Genomic DNA, 14,593 nt, shown 5'->3' with positions numbered 1-14,593 from the left:
GTTTTCCGGAGGAAACCTTCCCACCGCGAAGGGCAGATATGCCGAGCTTATTGCACAAAAGTGAAACCAATGCCGGTAATCTCATTCTAACTGCTTTTGTCAGAGGAATGGATGAAGTCAGAGTGTTCTTTTCTTCACTGAGATACACAAAATCTGATGTTGCCTCTGAGCTCTGTTCTTGGCAAATAACTGAAACTGACATCCATTCATGTGGAGAAACACATGGCTTTGCTAGGATATCTCTATGCACTGTGCTTTTCCTGGGCCTCACTGTACCAGTAGTATCTCGTCAGGGCAACACTGCATAGGATTTACTCTGCCAGGAGAGAGTTTACTGCTTGGTAGTTTGTGCTAGGAAACCTTGCCTTCGCAAGTGGAAACTGACCGAGTTCAGGCAGGAAAGAGAATACAAAAGGCTTTTTTTCTCCCTGGGTGCTTTCACAATCTCTTAAGGCTAAAACTATGTCGTCGCTCCTCTGCAATTATAAACGCACTTCGATGTAGTTTTTCAGAAGAAGCCTTGCGTTTGCAAGAGCAAATGAGGAATTCATTGCAGGAAAGAGGAAGGAATAAAAGTTTCTCTCCTTATGCCTGCTTTGCTCAGAGGACTGGATGAAGTCAGGGAGTTCTTCCTTTCACTGAGAAACATGCAGGCTGCTGTTGCCTGTGCGCTCTCTTATTTGGAAAAGAGTCTGTAGTTAGACGCTTTGAACTGTGGAAAGGCACCGGGGTTTGTTAGGATTTCCCCAGGCGCTTTGCTTTCCCTGGGCCAAAACGAGCCTTCACAATAGCTTAAGGCTAACACTGCATACTCGTACCACTTCCAGAACACGGCTACCACAAGGCATTTCTCCCTATCCCTAACCCCAAACCGAACCCTAAGCCTAACCCAAAACCTAACCCTAAACCTAACCCTAACACCTAACCCTAATACTAACCCTAAACCTCATCCTTAACCTAAACTTCACCCTAAACCTAAACCTAACCCTAACCCTAAAACTAAATTAACCCTAAACTATCACCTAACGCTAGCCCTAACCCTAAACCCAACCCTAACCCTAACTCTAACCCTAACCCTAACCGTACCACCCTGAAACATCAGCTTAACTGTAAACCTAACACTAACCCTCACATGAACCCCTTACCCTTTCCCCAACCGTAACCCGATCCCTAACCCTAACCCTAAGCCTGACCTAAACCTAACCCTTTCCCTAATCCTAAACTTAACCCTAACCGTAACTCTACCCTAACCCTAACCCTAAACCTAACAATCACTCTAAACTTGACCCTAAGCCTAACCCTAAACCCTAGCACTAACTCTAACTCTAAACCTAACCCTAACCCTAACCTAGCCCTCCCCTTTACAGTAAACCTAGCCTTAACCCTAACCTTACCCCTACCTAAACCTAAACCTAACCCTAACACTAACTTTAAACCAAACTCCAACCTTAACCCGAACCCTCACTATTAACTGAAACTTCACCCGAACCCTAACCCCAACTCTAACCCTAACCCTAACCTTAACAATTAACCTAAACTAAAACCTCACCTTAACTCTAAACCTAACCCTAACCGTCACCCTAGCCCTTAACCATTTATATCCCCAACCCTAAACCTACCTAACGCTATCCCTAACACTAACCCTAAACGAACAGTAACCCTAATCCAACGCTAACGCTAACATTAACCCTAAACATCAGCCTACACTAACCATAAACCTAACCCTCCACCCTGAACCTAACGTCTAACACTATCTATAATCCTAACCCTAATCCTAACCCTTATCCTATCCCTCAACCTTCATCTAAACTTCACACTAACCTTAAACCTAAACCTAACCCTAAACCTAACCCCTAACCCTAACCCGAATCCTAAACCTAGCCTTAACACTAACCTCAACACAAACCCAAACTCTAGCTCTAACCATAAAAATAACCCTCACCCTATCCTAAACTTCATCCAAACCCTAACCCTAATCTTAATCCTAAACCTAACCCAAACCCTAACCTCGAACCTAATTCGAACCATAAAGCTAGTCCATCTGTAACCCTGAACCTAACCCTTACGATAGCCCTGAACCTAACCTTAAACCTAATCCTAATCCTAACCCTAGACGTAATCCTAACCCTAACCCTAACACTCACTCTAACCTTGACCCCAAATAGAACACTAACTCTAACCCTAATCCGGAACCTAAACGTAAATCTTACACTGCAACTAACCCTCACCGTAAACCTAACCGAAACTCTACCTCTCACCCTAATCATAACACCCTAAACCCTCACTTAACTCTAAAACTAACCGTCACCCTCACGCTAACCCCTAACCGTATCCCCAAACCTAACCCTAATGCTAAACCTAGCCCTAACCCGAACACTAACCTGAACCCCTAGCCATAACGGTAACCCTAACCCTAACCCAAAGCCTAACCCCTAACACCAAAGCCTAACCCAAACCTTAACCCTAACTCTCACTCTAACTCTAACACTAACCCGAAACCGAATCATAAACCTAACCCTAACCCTAAACCAAATCTAACCATGACCAGAACCACAATTCCTAAGCGGAACCCTCACATAAACCCTAACCATAAACTACAACTCTAACCCCTAACACCTTACCATGACCATACTCCTAACCCTACCCAACTCTGACCCTAACCCTAACCCTCACCCCAACCAAAACGCCTAATACAACCCGCAAACCTAACCCTAACCGTAACACTGAACTTAATCCTAACCTAAAATCTAACCCTAACCCTAAAACTAAACAGAACCCGTAACCTTAACCCTAACCCTAAACATAACCTTAACACTAACCTGAAAACGAACCCAAACCTTAGCCATAAACCTAACCCTCACCCTATCTTAAACTTCACCCTATTCCTAACCTAAAGCTAAGGCTAACTTGAACCCTAACCCTAAACCTAACCCTAACCTTAACCTTGGCCCACCTCTAACCCTAAACCTAACCCTTACAATATCTCTGGCGCTGAGCCTCACCCTAAACCTAATCCTAAACCTAACCCTCACCCTAACCCTAACCTAACCGTAACCTAACTTTAAGCCTACCACAAACTTAAACCTAACCCTATCCCCTAACCCTAACTCTAACCCTAGACATAGCCCAAACTCTAACCCTAACCGTAACACTTACCCAAAACCCTCACCTTAACTGTAATCCTAACTCTAACTCTTACTGGAACCCTAAATTCAACCCTAATTATAACCCTATCCTAAACCTAACTGAAACACTAACCCAACCCTAACTCTAACCCTAATCCTTAGCCTAAACCGAACCTTAACCTTAAACCTAACCCGAAGCACTAACCCTAACTCTAACCCTAACCCTAAACCGAACCCTCACTCTTAACCAAAATTTCACCCTAACCATAGCCCTAAACCTACCCTAACTTCATTCAAACCCTAACCCTAACCAAAAGTAACCTAACACTAAACCTAACCCTAACTCTAAACCTAAACCAAAACCTAACCCTAACCCTGTTCCAAACCTGTACCCTAACCCCTAACCCTAAACCTCTCGCTTAACATAAACTTCACTCTAACTCTAACCCTAAAACTAAACATAACACTAAATCTCCCCCTAACCCTGACCCTAACCCTAATCCTAAGCGTAAAACTAACCCTAACCCTAAACTAAACCCTAGCCCTGACCCTAACTCGAACTCTAACACTAATCCTAACCCTAAAACTTACCCTACACGCTCAGCTTAAATGGAAACCTAGCACTAACCCTCACCCTAACATCTAAACCTAACCCCAACCCTTAACCTAACCCTATCTCGAACCTTAGCCTAGCCGTAAACCTAACCACGACTTAACCCTATTACTTACCCTAACCCTGACTCTAAACCTAACCTTAACCCTAAACTTAATCCTAACCTTAACCCTAACCCTAACCCCAACGCTAAACGTACGCGCAACCCTCACCCTTAACAACTTCACCCTAAGCCTAACCCTAAACCGAACCCTAAGTCTCACCCTAAACCTAAAAACCCATACCTGATCGTAAATTGACCCGAAAAAATAACCCTAACACTAAGCTTCACCCTAAACCTAACCCTCACCTTAACCGAAACACCAAACCCTAACCCTCATCCTTAACCTAAATTTCACCCTAAATCTAAGCCTAAGCCTAACCCTAAAACTAAACCTAACCCTAAACTATCGCCTAACTCTAGCCCCGACCCTAAGCCTAACCCTAACTCTAACCTTAACCCTAACCCTAACTCTAACCTTAACCCTAACCGTAGCACCCTAAAATATCAGCAGGAAAGAGAATACAAAAGGCCTTTTCTCCCTGGGTGCTTTCACAATCTCTTAAAGCTAAAACTATGTCGTCGCTCCTCTGGAAGGATAAATGCACTGCGATGTCGTTTTTCAGAGGAAGCCTTGCGTTCGCAAGAGCAAATGAGGAATTCATTGCAGGAGAGACGAAGGAAAGAAAAGTTTCTCTCATCGTGGTTGTTTGCTCAGAGGACTGGATGAAGCTAGGGAGCTCTCCCTTTCACTGAGAAACGTGTAGGCTGCTGTTGCCTCTGCGCTGTCTTTTTTGCAAAAGAGAGTGTAGTTACACACTTTGAACTGTGCAAATGCACCGGCGTTTGCTAGGATTTCACCAAGCGCTTTGTTTTCCCTGGGCAAAAATGAGCCTTCACAATAGCTTAATGCCGACACTGCATACTCGTTCCAGTTCGAGAACAGGGCTACTGCAAAGGAGTTTTCCGGAGGAAACCTTCCCACCGCGAAGGGCAGATATGCCGAGCTTATTGCACAAAAGTGAAACCAATGCCGGTAATCTCATTCTAACTGCTTTTGTCAGAGGAATGGATGAAGTCAGAGTGTTCTTTTCTTCACTGAGATACACAAAATCTGATGTTGCCTCTGAGCTCTGTTCTTGGCAAATAACTGAAACTGACATCCATTCATGTGGAGAAACACATGGCTTTGCTAGGATATCTCTATGCACTGTGCTTTTCCTGGGCCTCACTGTACCAGTAGTATCTCGTCAGGGCAACACTGCATAGGATTTACTCTGCCAGGAGAGAGTTTACTGCTTGGTAGTTTGTGCTAGGAAACCTTGCCTTCGCAAGTGGAAACTGACCGAGTTCAGGCAGGAAAGAGAATACAAAAGGCTTTTTTTCTCCCTGGGTGCTTTCACAATCTCTTAAGGCTAAAACTATGTCGTCGCTCCTCTGCAATTATAAACGCACTTCGATGTAGTTTTTCAGAAGAAGCCTTGCGTTTGCAAGAGCAAATGAGGAATTCATTGCAGGAAAGAGGAAGGAATAAAAGTTTCTCTCCTTATGCCTGCTTTGCTCAGAGGACTGGATGAAGTCAGGGAGTTCTTCCTTTCACTGAGAAACATGCAGGCTGCTGTTGCCTGTGCGCTCTCTTATTTGGAAAAGAGTCTGTAGTTAGACGCTTTGAACTGTGGAAAGGCACCGGGGTTTGTTAGGATTTCCCCAGGCGCTTTGCTTTCCCTGGGCCAAAACGAGCCTTCACAATAGCTTAAGGCTAACACTGCATACTCGTACCACTTCCAGAACACGGCTACCACAAGGCATTTCTCCCTATCCCTAACCCCAAACCGAACCCTAAGCCTAACCCAAAACCTAACCCTAAACCTAACCCTAACACCTAACCCTAATACTAACCCTAAACCTCATCCTTAACCTAAACTTCACCCTAAACCTAAACCTAACCCTAACCCTAAAACTAAATTAACCCTAAACTATCACCTAACGCTAGCCCTAACCCTAAACCCAACCCTAACCCTAACTCTAACCCTAACCCTAACCGTACCACCCTGAAACATCAGCTTAACTGTAAACCTAACACTAACCCTCACATGAACCCCTTACCCTTTCCCCAACCGTAACCCGATCCCTAACCCTAACCCTAAGCCTGACCTAAACCTAACCCTTTCCCTAATCCTAAACTTAACCCTAACCGTAACTCTACCCTAACCCTAACCCTAAACCTAACAATCACTCTAAACTTGACCCTAAGCCTAACCCTAAACCCTAGCACTAACTCTAACTCTAAACCTAACCCTAACCCTAACCTAGCCCTCCCCTTTACAGTAAACCTAGCCTTAACCCTAACCTTACCCCTACCTAAACCTAAACCTAACCCTAACACTAACTTTAAACCAAACTCCAACCTTAACCCGAACCCTCACTATTAACTGAAACTTCACCCGAACCCTAACCCCAACTCTAACCCTAACCCTAACCTTAACAATTAACCTAAACTAAAACCTCACCTTAACTCTAAACCTAACCCTAACCGTCACCCTAGCCCTTAACCATTTATATCCCCAACCCTAAACCTACCTAACGCTATCCCTAACACTAACCCTAAACGAACAGTAACCCTAATCCAACGCTAACGCTAACATTAACCCTAAACATCAGCCTACACTAACCATAAACCTAACCCTCCACCCTGAACCTAACGTCTAACACTATCTATAATCCTAACCCTAATCCTAACCCTTATCCTATCCCTCAACCTTCATCTAAACTTCACACTAACCTTAAACCTAAACCTAACCCTAAACCTAACCCCTAACCCTAACCCGAATCCTAAACCTAGCCTTAACACTAACCTCAACACAAACCCAAACTCTAGCTCTAACCATAAAAATAACCCTCACCCTATCCTAAACTTCATCCAAACCCTAACCCTAATCTTAATCCTAAACCTAACCCAAACCCTAACCTCGAACCTAATTCGAACCATAAAGCTAGTCCATCTGTAACCCTGAACCTAACCCTTACGATAGCCCTGAACCTAACCTTAAACCTAATCCTAATCCTAACCCTAGACGTAATCCTAACCCTAACCCTAACACTCACTCTAACCTTGACCCCAAATAGAACACTAACTCTAACCCTAATCCGGAACCTAAACGTAAATCTTACACTGCAACTAACCCTCACCGTAAACCTAACCGAAACTCTACCTCTCACCCTAATCATAACACCCTAAACCCTCACTTAACTCTAAAACTAACCGTCACCCTCACGCTAACCCCTAACCGTATCCCCAAACCTAACCCTAATGCTAAACCTAGCCCTAACCCGAACACTAACCTGAACCCCTAGCCATAACGGTAACCCTAACCCTAACCCAAAGCCTAACCCCTAACACCAAAGCCTAACCCAAACCTTAACCCTAACTCTCACTCTAACTCTAACACTAACCCGAAACCGAATCATAAACCTAACCCTAACCCTAAACCAAATCTAACCATGACCAGAACCACAATTCCTAAGCGGAACCCTCACATAAACCCTAACCATAAACTACAACTCTAACCCCTAACACCTTACCATGACCATACTCCTAACCCTACCCAACTCTGACCCTAACCCTAACCCTCACCCCAACCAAAACGCCTAATACAACCCGCAAACCTAACCCTAACCGTAACACTGAACTTAATCCTAACCTAAAATCTAACCCTAACCCTAAAACTAAACAGAACCCGTAACCTTAACCCTAACCCTAAACATAACCTTAACACTAACCTGAAAACGAACCCAAACCTTAGCCATAAACCTAACCCTCACCCTATCTTAAACTTCACCCTATTCCTAACCTAAAGCTAAGGCTAACTTGAACCCTAACCCTAAACCTAACCCTAACCTTAACCTTGGCCCACCTCTAACCCTAAACCTAACCCTTACAATATCTCTGGCGCTGAGCCTCACCCTAAACCTAATCCTAAACCTAACCCTCACCCTAACCCTAACCTAACCGTAACCTAACTTTAAGCCTACCACAAACTTAAACCTAACCCTATCCCCTAACCCTAACTCTAACCCTAGACATAGCCCAAACTCTAACCCTAACCGTAACACTTACCCAAAACCCTCACCTTAACTGTAATCCTAACTCTAACTCTTACTGGAACCCTAAATTCAACCCTAATTATAACCCTATCCTAAACCTAACTGAAACACTAACCCAACCCTAACTCTAACCCTAATCCTTAGCCTAAACCGAACCTTAACCTTAAACCTAACCCGAAGCACTAACCCTAACTCTAACCCTAACCCTAAACCGAACCCTCACTCTTAACCAAAATTTCACCCTAACCATAGCCCTAAACCTACCCTAACTTCATTCAAACCCTAACCCTAACCAAAAGTAACCTAACACTAAACCTAACCCTAACTCTAAACCTAAACCAAAACCTAACCCTAACCCTGTTCCAAACCTGTACCCTAACCCCTAACCCTAAACCTCTCGCTTAACATAAACTTCACTCTAACTCTAACCCTAAAACTAAACATAACACTAAATCTCCCCCTAACCCTGACCCTAACCCTAATCCTAAGCGTAAAACTAACCCTAACCCTAAACTAAACCCTAGCCCTGACCCTAACTCGAACTCTAACACTAATCCTAACCCTAAAACTTACCCTACACGCTCAGCTTAAATGGAAACCTAGCACTAACCCTCACCCTAACATCTAAACCTAACCCCAACCCTTAACCTAACCCTATCTCGAACCTTAGCCTAGCCGTAAACCTAACCACGACTTAACCCTATTACTTACCCTAACCCTGACTCTAAACCTAACCTTAACCCTAAACTTAATCCTAACCTTAACCCTAACCCTAACCCCAACGCTAAACGTACGCGCAACCCTCACCCTTAACAACTTCACCCTAAGCCTAACCCTAAACCGAACCCTAAGTCTCACCCTAAACCTAAAAACCCATACCTGATCGTAAATTGACCCGAAAAAATAACCCTAACACTAAGCTTCACCCTAAACCTAACCCTCACCTTAACCGAAACACCAAACCCTAACCCTCATCCTTAACCTAAATTTCACCCTAAATCTAAGCCTAAGCCTAACCCTAAAACTAAACCTAACCCTAAACTATCGCCTAACTCTAGCCCCGACCCTAAGCCTAACCCTAACTCTAACCTTAACCCTAACCCTAACTCTAACCTTAACCCTAACCGTAGCACCCTAAAATATCAGCAGGAAAGAGAATACAAAAGGCCTTTTCTCCCTGGGTGCTTTCACAATCTCTTAAAGCTAAAACTATGTCGTCGCTCCTCTGGAAGGATAAATGCACTGCGATGTCGTTTTTCAGAGGAAGCCTTGCGTTCGCAAGAGCAAATGAGGAATTCATTGCAGGAGAGACGAAGGAAAGAAAAGTTTCTCTCATCGTGGTTGTTTGCTCAGAGGACTGGATGAAGCTAGGGAGCTCTCCCTTTCACTGAGAAACGTGTAGGCTGCTGTTGCCTCTGCGCTGTCTTTTTTGCAAAAGAGAGTGTAGTTACACACTTTGAACTGTGCAAATGCACCGGCGTTTGCTAGGATTTCACCAAGCGCTTTGTTTTCCCTGGGCAAAAATGAGCCTTCACAATAGCTTAATGCCGACACTGCATACTCGTTCCAGTTCGAGAACAGGGCTACTGCAAAGGAGTTTTCCGGAGGAAACCTTCCCACCGCGAAGGGCAGATATGCCGAGCTTATTGCACAAAAGTGAAACCAATGCCGGTAATCTCATTCTAACTGCTTTTGTCAGAGGAATGGATGAAGTCAGAGTGTTCTTTTCTTCACTGAGATACACAAAATCTGATGTTGCCTCTGAGCTCTGTTCTTGGCAAATAACTGAAACTGACATCCATTCATGTGGAGAAACACATGGCTTTGCTAGGATATCTCTATGCACTGTGCTTTTCCTGGGCCTCACTGTACCAGTAGTATCTCGTCAGGGCAACACTGCATAGGATTTACTCTGCCAGGAGAGAGTTTACTGCTTGGTAGTTTGTGCTAGGAAACCTTGCCTTCGCAAGTGGAAACTGACCGAGTTCAGGCAGGAAAGAGAATACAAAAGGCTTTTTTTCTCCCTGGGTGCTTTCACAATCTCTTAAGGCTAAAACTATGTCGTCGCTCCTCTGCAATTATAAACGCACTTCGATGTAGTTTTTCAGAAGAAGCCTTGCGTTTGCAAGAGCAAATGAGGAATTCATTGCAGGAAAGAGGAAGGAATAAAAGTTTCTCTCCTTATGCCTGCTTTGCTCAGAGGACTGGATGAAGTCAGGGAGTTCTTCCTTTCACTGAGAAACATGCAGGCTGCTGTTGCCTGTGCGCTCTCTTATTTGGAAAAGAGTCTGTAGTTAGACGCTTTGAACTGTGGAAAGGCACCGGGGTTTGTTAGGATTTCCCCAGGCGCTTTGCTTTCCCTGGGCCAAAACGAGCCTTCACAATAGCTTAAGGCTAACACTGCATACTCGTACCACTTCCAGAACACGGCTACCACAAGGCATTTCTCCCTATCCCTAACCCCAAACCGAACCCTAAGCCTAACCCAAAACCTAACCCTAAACCTAACCCTAACACCTAACCCTAATACTAACCCTAAACCTCATCCTTAACCTAAACTTCACCCTAAACCTAAACCTAACCCTAACCCTAAAACTAAATTAACCCTAAACTATCACCTAACGCTAGCCCTAACCCTAAACCCAACCCTAACTCTAACCCTAACCCTAACCGTACCACCCTGAAACATCAGCTTAACTGTAAACCTAACACTAACCCTCACATGAACCCCTTACCCTTTCCCCAACCGTAACCCGATCCCTAACCCTAACCCTAAGCCTGACCTAAACCTAACCCTTTCCCTAATCCTAAACTTAACCCTAACCGTAACTCTACCCTAACCCTAACCCTAAACCTAACAATCACTCTAAACTTGACCCTAAGCCTAACCCTAAACCCTAGCACTAACTCTAACTCTAAACCTAACCCTAACCCTAACCTAGCCCTCCCCTTTACAGTAAACCTAGCCTTAACCCTAACCTTACCCCTACCTAAACCTAAACCTAACCCTAACACTAACTTTAAACCAAACTCCAACCTTAACCCGAACCCTCACTATTAACTGAAACTTCACCCGAACCCTAACCCCAACTCTAACCCTAACCCTAACCTTAACAATTAACCTAAACTAAAACCTCACCTTAACTCTAAACCTAACCCTAACCGTCACCCTAGCCCTTAACCATTTATATCCCCAACCCTAAACCTACCTAACGCTATCCCTAACACTAACCCTAAACGAACAGTAACCCTAATCCAACGCTAACGCTAACATTAACCCTAAACATCAGCCTACACTAACCATAAACCTAACCCTCCACCCTGAACCTAACGTCTAACACTATCTATAATCCTAACCCTAATCCTAACCCTTATCCTATCCCTCAACCTTCATCTAAACTTCACACTAACCTTAAACCTAAACCTAACCCTAAACCTAACCCCTAACCCTAACCCGAATCCTAAACCTAGCCTTAACACTAACCTCAACACAAACCCAAACTCTAGCTCTAACCATAAAAATAACCCTCACCCTATCCTAAACTTCATCCAAACCCTAACCCTAATCTTAATCCTAAACCTAACCCAAACCCTAACCTCGAACCTAATTCGAACCATAAAGCTAGTCCATCTGTAACCCTGAACCTAACCCTTACGATAGCCCTGAACCTAACCTTAAACCTAATCCTAATCCTAACCCTAGACGTAATCCTAACCCTAACCCTAACACTCACTCTAACCTTGACCCCAAATAGAACACTAACTCTAACCCTAATCCGGAACCTAAACGTAAATCTTACACTGCAACTAACCCTCACCGTAAACCTAACCGAAACTCTACCTCTCACCCTAATCATAACACCCTAAACCCTCACTTAACTCTAAAACTAACCGTCACCCTCACGCTAACCCCTAACCGTATCCCCAAACCTAACCCTAATGCTAAACCTAGCCCTAACCCGAACACTAACCTGAACCCCTAGCCATAACGGTAACCCTAACCCTAACCCAAAGCCTAACCCCTAACACCAAAGCCTAACCCAAACCTTAACCCTAACTCTCACTCTAACTCTAACACTAACCCGAAACCGAATCATAAACCTAACCCTAACCCTAAACCAAATCTAACCATGACCAGAACCACAATTCCTAAGCGGAACCCTCACATAAACCCTAACCATAAACTACAACTCTAACCCCTAACACCTTACCATGACCATACTCCTAACCCTACCCAACTCTGACCCTAACCCTAACCCTCACCCCAACCAAAACGCCTAATACAACCCGCAAACCTAACCCTAACCGTAACACTGAACTTAATCCTAACCTAAAATCTAACCCTAACCCTAAAACTAAACAGAACCCGTAACCTTAACCCTAACCCTAAACATAACCTTAACACTAACCTGAAAACGAACCCAAACCTTAGCCATAAACCTAACCCTCACCCTATCTTAAACTTCACCCTATTCCTAACCTAAAGCTAAGGCTAACTTGAACCCTAACCCTAAACCTAACCCTAACCTTAACCTTGGCCCACCTCTAACCCTAAACCTAACCCTTACAATATCTCTGGCGCTGAGCCTCACCCTAAACCTAATCCTAAACCTAACCCTCACCCTAACCCTAACCTAACCGTAACCTAACTTTAAGCCTACCACAAACTTAAACCTAACCCTATCCCCTAACCCTAACTCTAACCCTAGACATAGCCCAAACTCTAACCCTAACCGTAACACTTACCCAAAACCCTCACCTTAACTGTAATCCTAACTCTAACTCTTACTGGAACCCTAAATTCAACCCTAATTATAACCCTATCCTAAACCTAACTGAAACACTAACCCAACCCTAACTCTAACCCTAATCCTTAGCCTAAAACGAACCTTAACCTTAAACCTAACCCGAAGCACTAACCCTAACTCTAACCCTAACCCTAAACCGAACCCTCACTCTTAACCAAAATTTCACCCTAACCATAGCCCTAAACCTACCCTAACTTCATTCAAACCCTAACCCTAACCAAAAGTAACCTAACACTAAACCTAACCCTAACTCTAAACCTAAACCAAAACCTAACCCTAACCCTGTTCCAAACCTGTACCCTAACCCCTAACCCTAAACCTCTCGCTTAACATAAACTTCACTCTAACTCTAACCCTAAAACTAAACATAACACTAAATCTCCCCCTAACCCTGACCCTAACCCTAATCCTAAGCGTAAAACTAACCCTAACCCTAAACTAAACCCTAGCCCTGACCCTAACTCGAACTCTAACACTAATCCTAACCCTAAAACTTACCCTACACGCTCAGCTTAAATGGAAACCTAGCACTAACCCTCACCCTAACATCTAAACCTAACCCCAACCCTTAACCTAACCCTATCTCGAACCTTAGCCTAGCCGTAAACCTAACCACGACTTAACCCTATTACTTACCCTAACCCTGACTCTAAACCTAACCTTAACCCTAAACTTAATCCTAACCTTAACCCTAACCCTAACCCCAACGCTAAACGTACGCGCAACCCTCACCCTTAACAACTTCACCCTAAGCCTAACCCTAAACCGAACCCTAAGTCTCACCCTAAACCTAACCCTATACCTGATCGTAAATTGACCCGAAAAAATAACCCTAACACTAAGCTTCACCCTAAACCTAACCCTCACCTTAACCGAAACACCAAACCCTAACCCTCATCCTTAACCTAAATTTCACCCTAAATCTAAGCCTAAGCCTAACCCTAAAACTAAACCTAACCCTAAACTATCGCCTAACTCTAGCCCCGACCCTAAGCCTAACCCTAACTCTAACCTTAACCCTAACCCTAACTCTAACCTTAACCCTAACCGTAGCACCCTAAAATATCAGCAGGAAAGAGAATACAAAAGGCCTTTTCTCCCTGGGTGCTTTCACAATCTCTTAAAGCTAAAACTATGTCGTCGCTCCTCTGGAAGGATAAATGCACTGCGATGTCGTTTTTCAGAGGAAGCCTTGCGTTCGCAAGAGCAAATGAGGAATTCATTGCAGGAGAGACGAAGGAAAGAAAAGTTTCTCTCATCGTGGTTGTTTGCTCAGAGGACTGGATGAAGCTAGGGAGCTCTCCCTTTCACTGAGAAACGTGTAGGCTGCTGTTGCCTCTGCGCTGTCTTTTTTGCAAAAGAGAGTGTAGTTACACACTTTGAACTGTGCAAATGCACCGGCGTTTGCTAGGATTTCACCAAGCGCTTTGTTTTCCCTGGGCAAAAATGAGCCTTCACAATAGCTTAATGCCGACACTGCATACTCGTTCCAGTTCGAGAACAGGGCTACTGCAAAGGAGTTTTCCGGAGGAAACCTTCCCACCGCGAAGGGCAGATATGCCGAGCTTATTGCACAAAAGTGAAACCAATGCCGGTAATCTCATTCTAACTGCTTTTGTCAGAGGAATGGATGAAGTCAGAGTGTTCTTTTCTTCACTGAGATACACAAAATCTGATGTTGCCTCTGAGCTCTGTTCTTGGCAAATAACTGAAACTGACATCCATTCATGTGGAGAAACACATGGCTTTGCTAGGATATCTCTATGCACTGTGCTTTTCCTGGGCCTCACTGTACCAGTAGTATCTCGTCAGGGCAACACTGCATAGGATTTACTCTGCCAGGAGAGAGTTTACTGCTTGGTAGTTTGTGCTAGGAAACCTTGCCTTCGCAAGTGGAAACTGA

The sequence above is a fragment of the Elephas maximus genome, chromosome 23 (assembly GCF_024166365.1).
Source record: "Elephas maximus indicus isolate mEleMax1 chromosome 23, mEleMax1 primary haplotype, whole genome shotgun sequence".
In the NCBI taxonomy this organism is placed as follows: Eukaryota; Metazoa; Chordata; class Mammalia; order Proboscidea; family Elephantidae; genus Elephas; species Elephas maximus.
Note: the sequence above shows the minus strand (reverse complement) of the source record.